At 45.3% G+C, this 20,756-nt stretch overlaps 1 pseudogene; it reads right to left on the bottom strand.

The window, feature by feature from the left end:
* Nucleotides 1–1,052: 1,052 nt before the first annotated feature.
* On the bottom strand, nucleotides 1,053–13,558 carry LOC117526579 (annotated as a pseudogene).
* Between the last annotated feature and the right edge of the window lie 7,198 nt (nucleotides 13,559–20,756).

The following is a 20,756-nucleotide window of genomic DNA, read 5'->3' as shown; positions in this document are numbered from 1 at the left end:
CTTCAGCCGAGATTCTGCCTGCTGGACTGCATCGGCTGCCCTCCACGTCCTCCCTGTCCTCACCACAATTCCTGCCCCGGACACTTTGGCGTCCCTGGATCCTGCTTACTGCAGGTATTCCCGTGTCCGTGACACGATGAACTCCTCCCTGACCGAGCTAAAAGGAAGCCTGAGCTTGTCGGTGTTCCCGTACAGCCCGATGTTGCTTAAGCTGCGTGGTAGCCCCAGCCATCTGCGAAGATAGCTGCTCACTCTCTGTTCAAAACGTTCCACCATGGTCATGGGAACCTCATAGATGAGGAGAGGCCAGAGGATTGTTGGGAGGATTCCATGCTGGTACATCCAGGCCTTGAATCTACCCGGGAGCCCAGACTTGTCCACTGCTCTCAGCCATCCATTCAGGTCATCACTGGTTGCCTTGATGGAGTCTGTCATTCAGGCTGCAGTTGAAGACCTTCCCCAGGCTCTTCAATGGTTTCTCACTGACCGACGGGATCAGATGCTCTCCCAACCTGAAGTGGAATTTGTCTGAGACCTTCCCTTTCCATAGAACCAGACACCTGGACTTTGCTGGCTTGAAACACATACGTGCCCACGCCATGATCCTCTCCAACCCCTGAAGAATCCATCTGGCTCCTGGTAAGGTTGTTGTCGTCACTGTGAGGTCGTCCATGAAGGCTCTGATGGGCGGTTGCCTTACTCCAGACTTGCTGAGTGGACCTCTGCATTCTGTTTCAGCTCCCTTGGCGAGCATATTCATTGCCAGCGCGAAGAGGGTCACTGATATGGTGCAACCAGTAATTATGCCCACTTCCAGCTGGTGCCAGTCAGATGTCAGCTCGCCAGATGAAACTCTCAAGCTGAACTTGCTATAGTATATGATGTTTCTCCAGTGCGACCTCCACCAGCTTATGGGGAATGGAACCATAAGCGTTCGTGTGATCCAGCCACAGCACAGCCAGGTCACCTCTGCCCTCTTTCGACTCCCTGATGAGCTGGGTTACCACGCCTGTGTGTTCCAGGCAACCAGGGACTCCTGGTATCCCTCCGTTCTATACAGATGTGTCGATGTACTTATTGCTCAGCAGGAAGTTGGAGAGTCTCTTGGCCACTATGCTGAAGAAGATTTTGCTCTCCACACTTAGCAAGGAGATTACCCGAAACTGGTTGATGTTCTCAGACTTTTCTTCTTTTGGTATGTACACTCCCTCAGCATACCTCCACGGCTGGGCAATCTTCCCTCTCCTCCAGATCACCTTCAGGGCCTTCCAAAGCCGATGTAGCAGTTTTGGGCAGTTCTTGTAGACCTTATATGCCACACCGCTTCACACCATTTCCGTTTGCAGTATTTTGGTCACAGTTTTGAGAAGTCACTCAGTTGCTTTGCACTTCACACCGTTGCTTTTTGCAGTACCTTGGTCACAGTTTGCAGAAGTCACTCAGTTGCTTTACACTTCAAACATTTTCCTTTTGCAGTACATTGGTCACAGTTTTCAGAAGTCACTCTATTGCATTGCACTTCAAACCTTTTCCTTTTGCAGTACTTTGGTCAGTTTTCAGAAGTCCCTCAGTTGCGTTGCACTTCACACCGTTTCCTTTTGGAATACTTTGGTCACAGTTTTCAAATGTCATTCTATTGATTTGCACTTCAAACATTTTCCTTTTGCAGTACTTACTTTGGTCACAGAACTTCAGACGTTTTCAGAAGTCATTCTATTGCACTGCACTTCACACCTTTTCCTTTTGCAGTACTTTGGTCACAGTTTGTAGAAATCACTCAGTTGCTTTACACTTCACACCGTTTCCTTTTGCAATACTTTGGTCACACTTTTCAGACGTCATTCTATTGCTTTGAACCTCAAACGTTTTCTTTTTGCAGTACATTGGTCACAGTTTACAGAAGTCACTATTGTTTTGCACTTCAAACCTTTTCTTTTTGCAGTACTTTGGTCACAGTTTTCAGAAGTCACTATGTTGCTTTGCACTTCACACCACTTCCATTTGCAGTATTTTGGTCACAGGTTTCAGAAGTCACTCAGTTGCTTTGCACTTCACACCATTGCTTTTTGCAGTATTTTGGTCACAGTTTACAGAAGTCACTCAGTTGCTTTGCACTTCAGACCTTTTCCTTTTGCAGTTTCCTGGTCACAGTTTACAGATGTCAATCAGTTGTTTTGCACTTCAAACCTTTTGCAGTTCCCGTTTGCATTTTACAGAAGTCACTCTATTGATTTGCACTTCAATCCTTTTCTTTTTGCAGTACTTTGGTCAGTTTTCAGAAGTCACTCAGTTGCTTTGTACGTCACAATATTTCCGGTTACAGTATTTTGGTCACAGTTTTTAGAAGTCACTCAGTTGCGTTGCACTTCACACCGTTTCCTTTTGCAATACCTTGTTCACAGTTTTCAGAAGTCATTCTATTGCTTTGCACTTCAAACTTTTTCCTTTTGCAGTACTTTGGTCACAGTTTACAGAAGTCACTCACTTATTTTGCACTTCAAACCTTTTCCTTTTGCAGTTCCTGTTCGCATTTTACAGAAGTCACTCTATTGTTTTGCACTTCACACCATTTCCGTTTGCAGTATTTTGGTCACAGTTTGCAGAAGTCACTCTATTGCTTCACACTTCAAACGTTTTCATTTTGCAGTACTTACTTTGGACACAGTTTACAGAAGTCAGTTGCTTTGCACTTCAAACCGCTTCCTTTTGCAATACTTTGGTCACAGTTTTCAGAAGTCACTCAGTTGCTTTGCACTTCACACACCGTTTCTTTTTGCAGTACTTTTGTCACAGTTTGCAGAAGTCAGTTGCTTTGCCCTTCAAACCGCTTCCTTTTGCAATACTTTGGTCACAGTTTTCAGAAGTCACTCAGTTGCTTTGCACTTCACACACCGTTTCTTTTTGCAGTACTTTTGTCACAGTTTGCAGAAGTCACTCTATTGCTTTCCACTGCAAACCTTTTCCTTTTGCAGTTCCTGTTTGCATTTTACAGAAGTTACTCTATTGTTTTGCACTTCAAACCTTTTTTTTTTGCAGTACTTTCATCACAGTTTTCAGAAGTCACTCAGTTGTTTTGCACTTCAAACCTTTTCCTTTTGCAGTTCCTGTTCGCATTTTACAGAAGTCACTCTATTGTTTTTGCACTTCAAACCTTTTCTTTTTGCAGTACTTTGGTCAGTGTTTTCAGAAGTCACTCCGTTGCTTTGCACTTCAGTTTTGCAATCATCCCCTGATGCACTAACTTGGACACATCATCAATGTTGTTTCCTGGAGTCACTGGGTGTTTCGGGTCTCACAACAGACACCCTCGTCCAGGTGACCCAACCGGGGCTGATCAGACCCCGGCCTGTGTCCAAGTGGCATTCTACTCCCCCCACCTCTCTCCCCTCTTCAGCCAGAGCCATCTGAACGCTTTCTCTGCAGCCTCTGCGTTGCTGTTAATGGCTCTCTTTCGACTGGCACCTGTTATACCTAGTGTGCCATAGGCCTTGCTCAGGGAGTGGCTGGCAAATCCCCGGCTCCCCACCTCCACTGGCATGCATCTGGTCCTCCAGCCATTCCTTCGACAGTCCTCCACCAGCTTCCTGGTACTTCTCCCTCTTTCTCTCCTGTGCCTCCTCCATCCTATCTTCCCACGGAACTGTTAACTCGAGCATGGCCAGTTGCCTTGTAGCCTCAGAGACCAGAATGATGTCTGGTCTCAATTTGGACTGGGTGATGTGCGGTGGTATTTTCATCTGCCTCTCCAGGTCAACTGTCATCACCCAGTCTCGGGCCATGGAGAGCAACCCAGCTGAGCAGTTCTTTGGTGCTTTCTCTGGCTTCTGTTCTTCCTTTACGAACTGGATGGCTTTGGCTGTAGCTTGGGTGCACCGGCTGTCCTTAATCCCCTTGCTGATTGCCTCAGCTGTGGATTTGAGGACCTGATCGTGCCTCCATCGATAGCGGCCCTCGCTCAGCACCTTGGAGCAGCTGCTCAAGATGTGCTCCAATGTCCCCGTCTTGGAACATACGGTGCATGCAGGTGTCTCCATTTTGCCCCAGGTGCCCCAGCTTAGATGGGCTCGGGAGGAGATCATAAACCCCTTGGATTAAGAACTTGATCCTCTGGGGGTTCCACTGCCAGATGTCCTTCCAGGTGATGTGTTGCTCCATCGCCTGCTCCCACTTCATCCAGGCTCCTTGCTGCTTCATGGCCACTGCTCTGCTGTTTCACTCTTCCTCCACTGAAGCTCGCACTTCCTCCTGCACCAGCCTCTGCCTCTCCCTCCCATTGGCAGACACGTACCGGGTTGACACTGACATCCCAAGTCCCGCTCTGCCTTGTGCCACTGTACCGAGGATGGCCTTGTGCTTCAGCCGAGATTCTGCCTGCTGGACTGCATTGGCTGCCCTCCACTTCCTCCTTGTCCTCACCAGAATTCCTGCCCCGGACACTTTGGCGTCCCTGGATCCTGCGTACTGCAGGTATTCCCGTGTCCATGACACGATGAACTCCTCCCTGACCGAGCTAAAAGGAAGCCTGAGCTTGTTGATGTTTCCGTACAGCCTGATGTTGCTTAAGCTGCGTGGTAGCCCCAGCCATCTGCGACGATAGCTGCTCACCCTCTGCTCAAAATGTTCCACCACCATGGGAACCTCGTAGATAAGGAGAAGCCAGAGGATTCTTGGCAGGATTCCATGCTGGTACATCCAGGCCTTGAATCTACCCGGGAGCCCAGACTTGTCCACTGCTCTCAGCCATCCGTCCAGGTCATCACTGGTTGCCTTGATGGAGTCTCTGTTGTGTGGGCCGCCAGAAGAGGAGGTACTGCTGGCCCACCACCAGAGGGCGCCCTGCCTGAAGTGCGGGCTTCAGGCACGAGAGGGCGCTGCCGCCACGGACACAGCCGGGGGTGACAGCTGTCACTCATTATCTCAGCTGTCATCCATCTACACTTCATCATTCCACTCCATAAAAACTGGACGTCATCTCCACCTCGTTGCCGAGATATCATCTACCTGTGAAGGTAATATTCTCAGCCTTAACACTAAACTGTGTCTTAGTCTGAACTCTTTTTGCAGCCGCTTTCCTGTGGTGTTCCTTATTCTGAAAGATTGGCGTTTGGTGTGATTAGCGACGGCTTCGCTTCACACCCCAACCAGATAAGTGGTTAGACAGGAGCTGCATGAGTGTGTATTGGAGGTGGAGGTGGAATTCCCACCATTGTTGTTTCTGGGTGTGCATGCACCCACATCTGACTGTTTTTGCTCCTCGCCAGCAGTACCAGATCCGACACTCGGAGACGGTGGCCACCTGGGGACTCGGAACTTGGCGGCTCCAGTATTCTCCAGGTTCGGTGGCAGAGGAAATCATGTGGTTCCGGTTCTTCTCAGGACAGACGTCTTCTATCCTCGAGTCTGCCCACACGTCACCTTTGTGGATTGACTGTTTGCTCAAATTCTGTAATGTGTTTTTGTTGTGCTCTTTCACAACAGTAAAGTGTTCATATTCGACTCTTTCATTGTCCGATCATTTACGCCCCCTGTTGTGGGTCCGTGTCACTACACTTTCCCAACAGGATATCTCGGCCAGCGTCATGGATCCCGAGGGGCGTCAACCATCTGTTGGACAACCAATGGAAGAGCAGGGTGCACAGGCATCTGCAGGAGGCATGATTGGTGAGTTGCAGCAAATCCTCACCGCCTTTACCGCTCGGTTGGATTTGATGACCGAGCAAAACGTCATCCTTAACCGCAGGATGGAGGCTCTCACCGCGCAGGTGGAAGCGCGTGCTCAGGGCACTGCTGCAGCTCCTCCTCCTGCCGACCCGGTGCAGAATATAGACGTTCCACTGGTCGTTCAACGACCCCCCCCCCACCATCCCCTGAAGCATACATAAGTCCCCCAGAGCCGTACAGAGGTTGTGTGGAGATGTGCGCGGACTTTCTTATGCAGTGTTCGCTCGTCTTTGCACAATGTCCCGTAATGTACGCGTGTGACGCCAGTAAGGTGGCTTATGTAATTAACTTGCTTCGTGGTGAGGCACGCGCTTGGGCTACAACGCTTTGGGAGCAAAATTCACGGCTCCTTACCACTTATACTGGGTTTGTGAGGGAGTTCAAAACGGTTTTTGATCACCCTAATAGAGGAGAGACTGCTTCAACTGTGCTGCTGTCAATGAGACAGGGGAGCCGGAGCGCAGCCGAATATGCAGTCGACTTCCGCATCGCGGCTGCGAGGTCCGGCTGGAATAACGTTGCGCTCCGCGCCGCCTTCATAAACGGACTGTCGTCGGTCCTGAAGGAGCATCTGGTAGCCAAGGAAGAACCGTGGGATTTAGATGGGCTTATTGATCTCGTTATATGGTTAGACAATCGGTTAGAGGAACGCCGTCGGGAGGGAGACGAAGGACGTGGCCGGGCACGCGCCATCCCTCTCCCTTCCGGGTCCGAAAAGGTTCCGCCCTCCCCACGCTCCACAGCCTCAACGCTCCGTGTGGCTACAGCTCCCCCTGCTGACGAAGCTATGGACACGAGCAGGGCCACATTTAGACCACCTAACAGACAGAGGAGGCTGGCCCGCGGGGAGTGCTTTGTCTGCGGCTCTAGTGAGCATCTGCAGAGAGACTGCCCCAAGCAGTTAAACACCAACGCCCGCCCCTAGAAACTGGGCTTAGGGTGGGCCAAGACATTCACATGGGACATACACATATTTCCACACGACTCTCAGTTACAATCCTGAGCGGGGATTTAACCCTTCAAGCCCCAGCACTGGTGGACACAGGGTCAGAAGGGAATCTGCTAGACAGCAGATGGGCTAGGGAGGTAGGGCTCCCTCTGGTGGCGCTCCCTTCGCCATTGCAGGTGCGGGCACTAGATGGCACCCTTCTCCCTTTAATCACGCACAAGACACAACCTGTAACTCTGGTGGTGTCTGGAAATCATCGGGAGGAGATCGAGTTTTTTGTGACTCCTTCTACCTCCCGCGTGATTTTGGGCTTCCCTTGGATGTTGAAACACAATCCCCGGATTGATTGGCCATCTGGGGTGGTGGTTCAGTGGAGCGAAACCTGCCATCGGGTGTGTTTAGGATCCTCGGTTCCTCCCGGTTTACAGGCTAAGGAGGAGGTCAAAGTCCCTCCCAATCTGACGGCATTGCCAGTTGAGTACCACGATCTTACTGACGTCTTCAGCAAGGATCTGGCACTCACCCTTCCCCCGCACCGTCCGTACGATTGTGCCATTGATTTGATTCCGGGCGTTGAGTTTCCATCCAGCAGGCTGTACAACCTCTCACGACCTGAGCGCGAATCAATGGAGACCTACATCCGGGACTCATCAGCTGCCAGGCTGATCCGGAATTCCACCTCCCCGATGGGTGCAGGTTTCTTTTTTGTGGGCAAGAAAGACAGCGGACTCCGTCCATGCATTGATTACAGGGGGCCAAATGAGATTACGGTTCGCAATCGATACCCGTTGCCCCTGTTAGATTCAGTGTTCACGCCCCTGCATGGAGCCAAAATCTTCACCAAGTTGGATCTTAGAAATGCATACCACCTGGTTCGGATCTGGAAGGGAGACGAGTGGAAGACGGCATTTAACACCCCGTTAGGTCATTTTGAGTACCTGGTCATGCCGTTCGGCCTCACTAACGCCCCCGCGACGTTCCAAGCTTTGGTTAAAGACGTCTTGCGGGACTTCCTGCACCGATTCGTCTTCGTATATCTGGACGATATACTCATCTTTTCTCCGGATCCTGAGACTCATGTCCAGCATGTACGTCAGGTCCTGCAGCGGTTGTTGGAGAACCGGCTGTTCGTGAAGGGCAAGAAGTGTGAGTTTCACCGCACCTCTTTGTCCTTCCTGGGGTTTATCATCTCCTCCAACTCCGTCGCCCCTGATCCGGCCAAGGTTGCGGCGGTGAGAGATTGGCCCCAACCAACAAGCCGTAGGAAGCTGCAACAGTTCCTCGGCTTTGCAAATTTCTACAGGAGGTTCATTAAGGGCTATAGTCAGGTAGTTAGTCCCCTGACAGCCCTGACCTCTCCAAAAGTCCCCTTCACCTGGTCGGATCAGTGCGAAACCGCGTTCAGGGAGTTGAAACGACAGTTCTCGACTGCACCAGTTCTGGTGCAGCCCGACCCTGGCCGTCAGTTTGTAGTTGGACGCCTCTGACTCAGGGATAGGAGCCGTGCTATCCCAGAGCGGAGAGACCAATAAGGTTCTTCACCCATGTGCCTACTTTTCTCGCAGGTTGACCCCAGCTGAATGGAACTATGACGTCGGCAACCAAGAACTCCTTGCGGTGAAAGAGGCTATAGAGGAGTGGAGACACCTGTTGGAGGGAGCGTCTGTGCCGTTCACGGTTTTCACTGACCATCGGAACCTGGAGTATATCAGGACCGCCAAGCGGCTGAACCCCAGGCAAGCCCGCTGGTCACTGTTCTTCGGGCGTTTTGACTTCCGGATCACCTATCACCCCGGGACCAAGAACCAAAGATCAGATGCCTTGTCCCGGGTACATGAAGACGAAGTCAAAACTGAGCTGTTGGATCCACCGGAGCCCATCATTCCGGAGTCCACTATCGTGGCTACCCTCACCTGGGACGTGGAGAAGACCGTCCGGGAGGCTCTGTCACGGAACCCGGACCCTGGAACTGGACCAAAAAATCGTCTGTACATCCCACCAGAGGCCAGAGCTGCAGTCTTGGACTTCTGTCATGGTTCCAAGCTCTCCTGTCATCCAGGGGTGCGAAGGACCATGGCAGTTGTCCGGCAGCGCTTTTGGTGGGTGTCTATGGAAGCCGACGTCCGGGAGTATATCCAGGCCTGCACCACCTATGCCAGGGGCAAGGCAGACCATAAGAGGACCCAAGGACTTCTCCAGCCGCTCCCAGTGCCTCATCACCCCTGGTCCCATATCTGCCTGGATTTCATCACGGGCCTCCCGCCGTCCCAGGGCATGACGACCATCCTCACGATAGTGGACCGATTCTCCAAGGCGGCCCACTTCGTGGCTCTCCCGAAGCTCCCAACGGCCCAGGAGACTGCTGACCTCCTGGTCCACCATGTCGTTCGTCTGCATGGGATACCAGCTGACGTAGCCTCGGATCGTGGTCCCCAGTTTTCCTCTCAAGTCTGGAGGAGTTTCTGCAGGGAACTGGGGGCCAATGTGAGCCTCTCATCCGGGTACCACCCACAGATGAACGGACAGGCAGAACGGGCCAACCAAGAGTTGGAACAGACCCTCTGCTGTGTGACATCCGCGCACCCGACGGCCTGGAGTAACCATCTGGCCTGGATCGAGTATGCACACAACAGTCAGGTGTCTTCTGCCACCGGCCTCTCCCTGTTTGAGGTGTGTCTGGGGTACCAGCCCCCGTTGTTTCCCGTGGTGGAGGGAGAGGTCGGTGTGCCCTCGGTCCAGGCCCACCTGCGGAGGTGCCGTCGGGTGTGGTGCACCGCCTGTTCTGCCTTATTGAATGCCCGGACGAGGGCTAAGACCCATGCAGACCGCCGGCGGTCCCTGGCCCCTGCATACCAGCCCGGGCAGGAGGTGTGGTTATCAACTAAGGACATTCCCCTGCAGGTGGACTCACCCAAACTGATGGACAGATTCATTGGACCCTTCAAGATCATCAAAATCCTCAGTCCTGCTGCAGTGAAGCTCCAACTCCCGGCTTCATTGCGGATCCACCCTGTTTTTCATGTCTCCCGGATTAAACCCCACCTCACCTCACCCCTCTGTGCTCCCGGTCCGGCAACGCCTCCTGCCCGGATCATCGACGGGGAGCCGGCTTGGACAGTGCGCCGGCTCCTGGACATCCATCGAATGGGCCGGGGGCTCCAGTATTTCGTGGACTGGGAGGGGTATGGACCCGAAGAACGCTCCTGGGTAAAGAGGAGCTTCATCCTGGACCTGGCCCTCCTGGCTGATTTCTACCGCCGTCACCCGGACAAGCCTGGTCAGGCGCCAGGAGGCGCCTGTTGAGGGGGGGGTCCTGCTGTGTGGGCCGCCAGAAGAGGAGGCACTGCTGGCCCACCACCAGAGGGCCCCCTGCCTGAAATGCAGGCTTCAGGCACGAGAGGGCGCTGCCGCCACGGACACAGCCGGGGGTGACAGCTGTCATTCATTATCTCATGACAGCTGTCATCCATCTACACTTCATCATAAAAAACCGGACGTCATCTCCACCTCGTCGCCGAGATATCATCTACCTGTGAAGGTAATATTCTCAGCCTTAACACTGAACTGTGTCTTAGTCTGAACTCTTTTTGCAGCCGCTTTCCTGTGGTGTTCCTTATTCTGACAGATTGGCATTTGGTGTGATCAGCGACGGCTTCGCTTCACACCCCAACCAGATAAGTGGTTACACAGGAGCTGCACGAGTGTGTATTGGAGGTGGAGGTGGAATTCCCACCATTGTTGTTTCTGAGTGTGCACGCACCCACATCTGACTGTTTTTGCTCCTCGCCAGCAGTACCAGATCCGACACTCGGAGACGGTGGCCACCTAGGGACTCGGAACTTGGCGGCTCCAGTATTCTCCAGGTTCGGTGGCGGAGGAAATCGTGTGGTTCCGGTTCTTCTCAGGACAGACGTCTTCTATCCTCGAGCCTGCCCACACGTCACCTTTGTGGATTGACTGTTTGCTCAAATTCTGTAATCCTCTGTGTTTTTGTTGTGCTCTTTCACAACAGTAAAGTGTTCATATTCGACTCTTTCATTGTCCGATCATTTACGCCCCCTGTTGTGGATCTGTGTCACTACACTTTCCCAACAGTCTCTGTCATTCAGGCTGCAGTTGAAGACCTTTCCCAGGCTCTTCACTGGTTTCTCACTGACCGACGGGATCAGATGCTCTCCCAACCTGAAGCGGAATTTGTCTGAGACGTTCCCTTTCCGTAGAACCAGAGACCTGGACTTTGCTGGCTTGAAACACATGCGTGCCCAAGCCATGATCCTCTCCAACCCCTGAAGAATCCATCCGGCTCCTGGTACGGTTGTTGTTGTCAATGTGAGGTCGTCCATGAAGTCTCTGATGGGCGGTTGCCTTACTCCAGACTTACTGAGTGGACCTCTGCATTCTGGTTCAACTCCCTTGGCCAGCATATTCATTGCCAGCACAAAGAGGGTCACTGATATGGTGCAACCAGTAATTATGCCCACTTCCAGCTGGTGCCAGTCAGATGTCAGCTGGCCAGATGAAACTCTCAAGCTGAACTTGCTATAGTAGTCCAGGATAAGGCTTCTCACCTTCTGGGGTATATGATGTTTCTCCAGTGCGACCTCCACCAGCTTATGGGGAATGGAACCATAAGCGTTCGTGAGATCCAGCCACAGCACAGCCAGGTCACCTCTGCCCTCTTTTGACTCCCTGATGAGCTGGGTTACCACGCCTGTGTGTTCCAGGCAACCGGGGACTCCTGGTATCCCTCCGTTCTATACAGATGTGTCGATGTACTTATTGCTCAGCAGGAAGTTGGAGAGTCTCTTGGCCACTATGCTGAAGAAGATTTTGCTCTCCACACTTAGCAAGGAGATTACCCAAAACTGGTTGATGTTCTCAGACTTTTCTTCTTTTGGTATGTACACTGCCTCAGCATACCTCCACGGCTGGGCAGTCTTCTCTCTCCTCCAGATCACCTTCAGGGCCTTCCAAAGCCGGCGTAGCAGTTTCGGGCAGTTCTTGTAGACCTTATATGGCACACCGCTTCACACCATTTCCGTTTGCAGTATTTTGGTCACAGTTCTGAGAAGTCACTCAGTTGCTTTGCACTTCACACTGTTGCTTTTTGCAGTACCTTGGTCACAGTTTGCAGAAGTCACTTTTTTGCTTTGCACTTCCTTTTACAGTACTTTCTTTGGTCACAGTTTACAGAAGTCACTCAGTTGCTTTACACTTCAAACCTTTTCCTTTTGCAGTTTCCTGGTCACAGTTTACAGAAGTCACTCTTTTGCTTTCCACTTCAAACGTTTTCCTTTTGCAGTACATTGGTCACAGTTTTCAGAAGTCACTCTATTGCAGTGCACTTCAAACCTTTTCCTTTTGCAGTACTTTGGTCACAGTTTTCAGAGGTCACTCACTTGCTTTGCACTTCACAACATTTCCGGTTGCAATATTTTGCTCACAGTTTTTAGAAGTCACTCAGTTGCTTTGCACTTCATACCATTTCTTTTTGCAGTAGTTTAGTCACAGTTTGCAGAAGTCACTCTATTGCATTGCACTTCATACCTTTTCCTTTTGCAGTACTTTGTTCACAGTTTGCAGCAGTCAATCTTTTGCTTTGTACTTCGAACTGTTTCCTTCCCACCCGGAAGCGAACATTTGCAAACATCAAACAAACATTCATAGAATGTTTGTTTACTGTTCAGCAAGTTTGCGAATGTTCATATGTTGTAATGTTTGTCTGATGTTTGCATGGAAGCAAACAGACAAACATGTAAGCAAACATTTGCAAAAATCAATCAAATGTTCATAGAATGTATGCTTAATGTTCAGTGTGTTTGCGAACATTCACATTATGTTCATGTTGTATGCGTAAAGCTTGCCTCTAAATAAAAGTATATATTCTAAAATTTTGTAAAATTTCATTTCATTATTACTGGAAAACATTAAATGTCATTTACTGTCTACAGAAAGTTAATGTTGGACTCCATTTAAATTATGTGTGCAAACATAGGTAGAATGAATAATAGAAATAATTTAAGCCCTCTAGTTACCATGGTAACCAAGAGTTTGTCAATTTATGATTTATTCAGGCCTACTGAATATATAATTTCAGGATTACTGTAATAAACTGACAGAGCAAACTCAGAAACATGTCTTGGGGCAACTTGCATAAACATGCACTCTGTTAATTAGAATATTAACTTCTGCAAAATAATTTAGGTCACTATACAGACTGTGATTGTCAGCTACCAAAAATATGTTTTTTTATGGAAACAGATTGCAATGGCAGCTTATTATCCAGAAGTTCCACAGACCTGAGTTACATACATTTTGCCAAATTTTATAAAAGCATATTATCTTTAGCATTTTTGTAAATAGGGAAAAATACATTAAAGGTATTAAAAATTGATTTACAAAATAATGTTTTCAACATGCATAAGCAGGAAGCATTGACATTTAAATTAAACAGCTCACAGACGAATAATATTTTTTACTGGTCACTTCACAACTTGAAATTCAAACATTATCAGACATGTTTTTAAACAAACATGCTGAACATGAGATGAATAGTCACACGTTACAGTAGAACATCAACGAGTTTTCACATTTCCAGAATGAACATTTGTCGAGGGTTTAGTGTTTCACTCAGGCCTCATTTGAGGATGACTTCATGTCACAGTCGAACGGTGTTTGGCCGGAATTGTTACATAACAACATATTTCTTGCTTTCTGATTCCTTTAATTTCAGCTGCTAATTCATGTTTGCAGTGAGGCATGATATTATAAGTATCCAGGGTAAAACATGTACATTGTACACAATATAATTGTAACACCAAGATACAATCATTTCTGTATGTAAAATGCAACATACTCATTTTGGTCAAAAAAGGCATCAGCGATCATTGTGTATAATTTCCTGTAATCACATTATACATTCAAGTATTGCCAATTAATTAAGTTAAATTTCTAGCATACGTGTTTGGTTCCTTCGTGGTTAAATGTAAAGGCAGAGGTGCAGGTTTATCATCTATTCTCAGAGAAATGCTCTCTCACAAAACTACTGTAATAAATGGGTCGTATAAAATATCTGAAACACTATAGTGCTTTATTTAAAAAAGTTTGACCAACATTATCAGAGGATACAATTCAAATGAATACATTTTATTTAAAGTAGTTTGTGTACATAGATCTATTTACTATTAACTTATTTAGTTAACAATATGCTTGCAGCTGCTCACAGTTGCTTGGAGTGCTCTCCACCAAACACTTGGTGGCAGTAGTGCACCGAGTTGGGTTAAAACCCGCTGAGAAGAAGAAAGAGAAGAAGACGTAGCTGACGAACTAACAGCGCTGCTCTTTGATTTGTTTTGGCAAATAAAAGTTTATGTTCAACACGTTAATTTGCCTGTTCAGTCTCTATACTACGATTAAGATACTACTGAGCAGACGAGATTAACGCTGGAGGATCATCGACTGGGATTCGTCAGAGAGAAGGCCGCCGCTACCACGAGTTAGCAGTTAGCTTCAAATCTATCGTGATCACGACGCTGTGAATATCAAAAGACACTTTAAGGTAAAGGAACCTGATGTGAGCACGAACTCGTTTTAGCCAGAAATAACAAAACTTGCTTGAAACATGATTACGCCAGCCATGGACTAATGGGAACCAAACCAACATGTTTTTGACATGGAAATATAGACCTGGAATGGACGTGCGCACCTCAATCTAATAGTGTGTCTCAGGACAGGAAGGCCCACTTAATAAACTGACCGCTTTTTTGCACTAGCGTCACTATTTCTTAATGGATTTTAATAAATGTAGGCTTGTTTTAAAGCCCTTTGAAAGCTATTTCCAATGAACATATGCATGTGTGGGTGAAAAAAAAAATGTAAAATGCAGAAATTTGGCGAAATTATGACAAACCGTGCTGCTTTTCTCGCTCTGTTGTCGCTATTAACAGACTAATAAAAGTAGGCTTGTTTTAAAGCCCTTTTATTGATCTTTCTAATGAATCCATACATGCCTGGGTAAACAATCCTTATGTATTATTAAACCTTGGAACTTACTAAGTTCCATGGTTTTTGACTAGCACGGAGCTAACGTTAGCCAGAGAGGCATGGGCCTAATTAATATTTTGTGCATGTTTTATCTATTCTGATATTAAGCCTAACGGTGTCAATAAAGTGTGTGTGGGCATGTCACAGCCAAGGACATGCAGGTTGGATGAATTGGAAACTTTATAATTGTCCAGGTCTCGCTTGTAAAAGAGGTCTCGATCTCAATGAGACTAACTTGGTTAAATAAAGGCTAAATTTAAACTATACATAACTTTTTATGACCATGGCTAAAATATATACTCTGTCTTTTATTAGGTGTTGAAGCAATTGAAGTTTAAGTAATGTCAGTGCCTAGAAAGAGACTTTATGAAGATAAGTTTGTGATAATATTTTTTGGATTATTGCTTGTTTCCAACCCAACAGCAACCATGCCGGCTGCCATAAGAGTTGTTAAATCAGTGAATCCTCCATCTGATCAGTGTGTTGAGTGTGTGCCTGCAGATGATTCACATCAGCCCGATATCCCGAGGTTTGTACTATAATGGTTAATACGATTGTACAGTGTCTTGTGCCAGTAGATTTTAAAATTAACATACAACAAGCAAAGTATTCAAACATTTCTGGCAAGAAATATTCTGTTTGGGATATAATTTGAAAATACAGTAAAATCTGTCAGTAATGAAGTTGTATACACTAACTTTCCTTCCTTAAATAAATAATTTACAGGCCCTGTTACTTAATAAACATGTTTATTTATTACTGATATAAAGTTTTAGAATTCTTAATTCATTTTTTTTCTTCACATCTGCGAGGTCTTCACACCTACACGTCAGAGCTGCGTCAGTCACAGTCAGTCAGAGCTGCGTGTCGTCAGAGTGAGCTGCAAAAAGTTTGTACCTGAGTTTTCAGAGGTGGTGTTTGTAGTTGCCATCTGCCACGCCGGTGTTTGCCAACCCGGACAGTGGGAATACCACCTCAACCGGCAACTTAGCCCCGCGACTGGACAGCAACAACGTCCGAGGCCCAACGTGGTGAATTCACTGAGGCCGCGCGCTGCGTCATTAGAGCCGCTCGTCACGAGTGCCGCTTCCCCGAGGCCTCGTGCAGCCACCGCGGATCCATCAGCGCGGAAACACCGAGGCCGCGCGGCACCAGCGCAGTGCAGATCCATCCCGGTGACAAACAACGCAGGCTGTTAACATCGGCGATCGACAAGCTGCTCATAAGCCGACCATGGGGCCTAAGAAGGTTCTGACAGCGGAGGAAGGTGACGATATTAAAAAATCTCTGGACTTTTTATCAGAGGAGATTTCTGTTGTGAAGCAGCAACAGAAATCAATCATGGATCTGGTGGAGGAGGTGAAGGCATTACGGCTCCAGAATGCCGAGAAAGACCGGCATCTGGTGCAGCTGGAAAATAGAGTGGCTGAATTGGAGCAGTACACCAGAATCAACGACGTCATCATCACAGGTCTTCACATCAAACCACGGTCCTACGCACGGGCGGTAACAGATGAGAGCGGAGGGGAGCCCAGTGAACAGGAGGTCAGCTCTGTGGAAAAACAGGTTGCTGATTTCCTCCTATCTAAAGGTATAGAAATGGATTTAAATAACATTGAAGCATGCCACCCTCTGCCCCGGAGAAATGACGGTGATAAACGAACCGTCATCATGAGATTCATCAACAGAAAACACAAAACAGCACTGTTAAAACAAGGAAGAAAACTGAAAGGGACAAACGTATTCATCAATGAACATCTCACCAAACGGAATGCCGACATCGCCAGGAAAGCACGCTTCTTGAAGAAACAGGGAAAAATCCAGCACACATGGACTTCAAACTGTAAAATATTCATCAAACTGAACGGATCACCAGAACAAGCAAAAGTCATGGCAATAAGGAACATCGAGGAGCTGGACAAATATGAACAATAGTGTTTCTTAAAGCGAGGATCTGGACAGATATGACCAATAAGGTATGAGGACACAAACACATCACAACACCATGACACAGACCAGAGGAACCTATTCATCTACTACCTATTCATCTACATCTGGAGACAAGAAGGATATAACTCAAAGGATTGCTGATCATGGAAAAGTAGAACTGAGAACATTTAAATACACAGACCACAATGTACTGGACTTGGAGCACGATATAGACCCGGACAATAATTTCTTCTCAAATATCAATGACAGTTGTTGCTATTATACAGATGAACAGTTTAATCGGATCATTAAAACGGATAACAAATTATCAATAATCCATTTCAACAGCAGAAGTCTATATGCAAACTTTAACAACATTAAAGAATATTTAAGTCAGTTTAAAAAAATATTTAACATAATTGCTATATCAGAAACATGGATCAATGAAGATAAAGGAATGGATTTTGAACTGGATGGATATGAATTTAATTGTGTAAACAGAAAAAATAAGAGTGGAGGAGGAGTGGCTGTGTATGTGGATAAGAACATGGATTATAAAATAGTAGACAATATGACAACTGTGATTGATAACTTATTAGAATGTATAACTATTGAAATATGTGAAGAAAAAAGCAAAAATGTATTAGTCAGCTGTATATATAGAGCACCAGGATCTAGTATTGAAACATTCACTGACTGTATGGGAAAAATGTTCTCAAAAACTAATCAAAAAACTGTGTTCATTTGTGGTGACTTAAATATTGATCTGCTCAATCCAAATAAGCATAAAATAACAGATGAATTTATCAGTATAATGTACAGTATGAGTTTATATCCAAAAATCACCAGGCCAAGCAGAATTACATCCCATAGTGCCACCTTAATTGATAATATATTCAGCAATGATATTGAGAATAACACTGTGAGTGGATTATTAATCAATGACATTAGTGATCATCTACCAGTTTTCATCGTTTATAATAGAAACCATCGGCGGAATCAGCCAGAGGAGAAAATAAAATACAGGCGAGTGCGGACAGAGGAAAACATGAACACACTAAAGAAGGATTTACAGGAGCAAAACTGGGAAAAGGTATACAGTGAAAGTGATGTTGATAGTGCATATGAAACTTTTTTACAAATATTTACATCATTATATGATAAAAATTGTCCAATTAAACAAGACTACAGAAAACAAAAAATCCAAGCTCGACCATGGATGACGAAAGGGTTACGAAATGCATGTAATAAGAAAAATACACTGTATAGAGAATTCATAAAACTAAAGACTAAAGAGGCAGAAAATAGATATAAGAAATACAAAAATAGATTAACTAATATTATACGGGTATGTAGGAAGGAATATTATAGTAACATATTATATAATAACAAAACAATATTAAAGGAATATGGGATATATTAAATAGCATTATCAAAAATGGTAATAAAAAACAGAGTTACCCTCAGTATTTCATTGATAATAATGTCAAGAAGGAAAATAAGGATGAGGTAGTCAACGGTTTTAATAATTTTTTTGTAAATATTGGACCAAGCTTGGCAGAAAAAATTCCCGATTCCCAACCTGAGGATTGGGATAATAATCTCATAGAAAGAAATCCCTGTTCAATGTTCCTCACAGCAGTGGATGGAAATGAAATTATAGACATTGTGAATAATTGTAAATATAAAACATCTACCGATTTAAATGAAATTGATATGGTGGTGGTAAAACAGGTCATTGAATGGATTGTAGAACCATTAACATACATCTGTAACTTATCATTTCAAACCGGTAAATTTCCCAATCAAATGAAAATAGCTAAGGTTGTGCCGCTGTATAAGACTGGGGATAGACACCACTTCACAAATTATAGACCTGTTTCTTTGCTTCCACAATTTTCCAAATTATTAGAAAAGTTATTCAATAATAGATTAGACAAATTCATAAATAAACATAAATTACTTACTGATAGTCAATATGGATTCAGAGCACATAGTTCAACATCACTTGCATTAATAGAATCAGTTGAGGAGATTACAAACGCCATAGACCACAAATTACATTCAGTTGGAATATTTATAGACCTTAAAAAGGCTTTTGATACAATCAATCATGACATATTAATCAGTAAACTTGAACAGTATGGGATTAGGGGGTTGGTGTTGCACTGGGTGAGAAGCTACTTAAGTAACAGAAAACAGTTTGTGAAGTTGGGGGAATATACATCATCATGCTTGGACAATGCTTGTGGCGTCCCACAGGGGTCAGTATTGGGTCCAAAACTGTTTCTAATTTATATAAATGATATTGTCAATGTTTCCAAAATATTAAAATTAGTATTATTTGCAGATGACACAAGCATTTTTTGTTCAGGGGGGGATTTGCAGGAGTTATTGAGGAGGATCAGTATAGAAATGGGAAAATTGAAAATATGGTTTGACAGAAATAAATTATCATTAAACTTAAGTAAAACAAAATACATGTTATTTGGCTATTGTAATACAGACATACAGGTTCAGTTACAAGTCGAGGGGGTAGATATTGAAAGGGTACATGAAAATAAGTTTCTGGGGGTGATAATAGATGATAAGATAAACTGGAAGACTCATATAAAACATATACAAAGTAAACTGTCAAGAAGCATTTCAGTTCTAAACAAAGCGAAACATATTCTGGACCACAACTCACTCCGCATTCTTTACTGCTCACTGGTTTTACCATATTTACAGTACTGTGCAGAGGTATGGGGTAATACTTATAAAGGTACAACACAATCACTATCAGTAATGCAGAAAAGAGCTATAAGAATTATTCATAATACTGGCTATAGAGATCATACAAATCCACTATTTTTACAATCCAAATTATTAAAATTCACAGACTTGGTTCATTTTCAAACAGTACAAATTGTGTATAAAGCAATAAACAATTTACTTCCAGCAAATATTAAAAATATGTTTTTTAACAGATCAGGGGATTACAGTCTGAGGGGGAAATTTAATTTAAAGCATCAGTGGGCACGAACAACATTAAAAGGTTTCTGTATTTCTGTCTGTGGGGTGAGGATGTGGAACAGATTGGGAGTGGGGCTCAAGCAATGTCCAAGCATGAACCAGTTCAAACAGCGGTACAAAAATATGGTTTTTTCTGGGTATAGGGAGGAGGAAGGGTAATGAGGGTTAGGGTGTTTTTGTTGTTTGCTTCGGCTTGTAAATATATAGTATTTTGTATGTAAGTAGGTATGTGTAGGTGTATATTTATGTTTGTGTATATATACGTGTATATATGTATATGTGTATATATGTGTATGTTGATGTGTATATGTATGTGTGTGTATATATATGTATATATATATATATTGATATCGGTTTAGGTGTGTAGGAATTTATGTGTATATGTGGCAAAGGGTATTACTGGTTGTGGGGAAGAAGGGGTAGGGATAAATAAGCTGATGCTTCACCCTACCCCTTTTCGGACATGTTGGGTACACAGTAGGAACTTTTTTGTTGTTGTCTTTACTGATCTATCTTGTAATTGTTGTTGTATCAAATGTTCGAAATAAACAGTTTTCATTCATTCATTCATTCATTAATATAAAAACTCAATTTCTGTGTCCCTTGCATATAGTCTATGGTACCATACACTTGAAACAGAAAGACCTCTATGCTGTACTACTGAGGTTTACCACCTTATCTGGGGTGGAAAAACTGACCTGATCCAACAAAAAAATTAATTATTGGAGATTCTTTTGGTGGGTAAATAGACCTGAGAAAGCACCAGAATGCATTTGAGATTTCACATTTTTTTCTGGGGGACACCCACCAGACCCCGCCAGGGCCTTGCCAAGATCTTTCAGGGTTTTTTTTTTTTTTTTTTTTTTCCATGGCTCACTTTCATCACTCCGTTAATGCAGATTTCTCCATGTTCATGATGAAAGGTCAACAGCATTGGCTTAATCATTTCTGAAGCATTAGGATTTAATGTAAAGTGGGGACTTCTGTATTAAGGTTGTAACATGTGGATATATATTTTGTGTTCCAGGAGAAGCAGAATGACATCATTCGCAGTATCAAACAGCTGAATGGCAAAGTTGATGCACTGCATCCTTGGACC

This window comes from Thalassophryne amazonica, chromosome 15 (genome assembly GCF_902500255.1).
Source record: "Thalassophryne amazonica chromosome 15, fThaAma1.1, whole genome shotgun sequence".
Classification (NCBI taxonomy): domain Eukaryota; kingdom Metazoa; phylum Chordata; class Actinopteri; order Batrachoidiformes; family Batrachoididae; genus Thalassophryne; species Thalassophryne amazonica.
The sequence above is the reverse complement of the archived record's forward strand: the minus strand, read 5'-3'. Positions and strand labels throughout refer to the sequence as shown.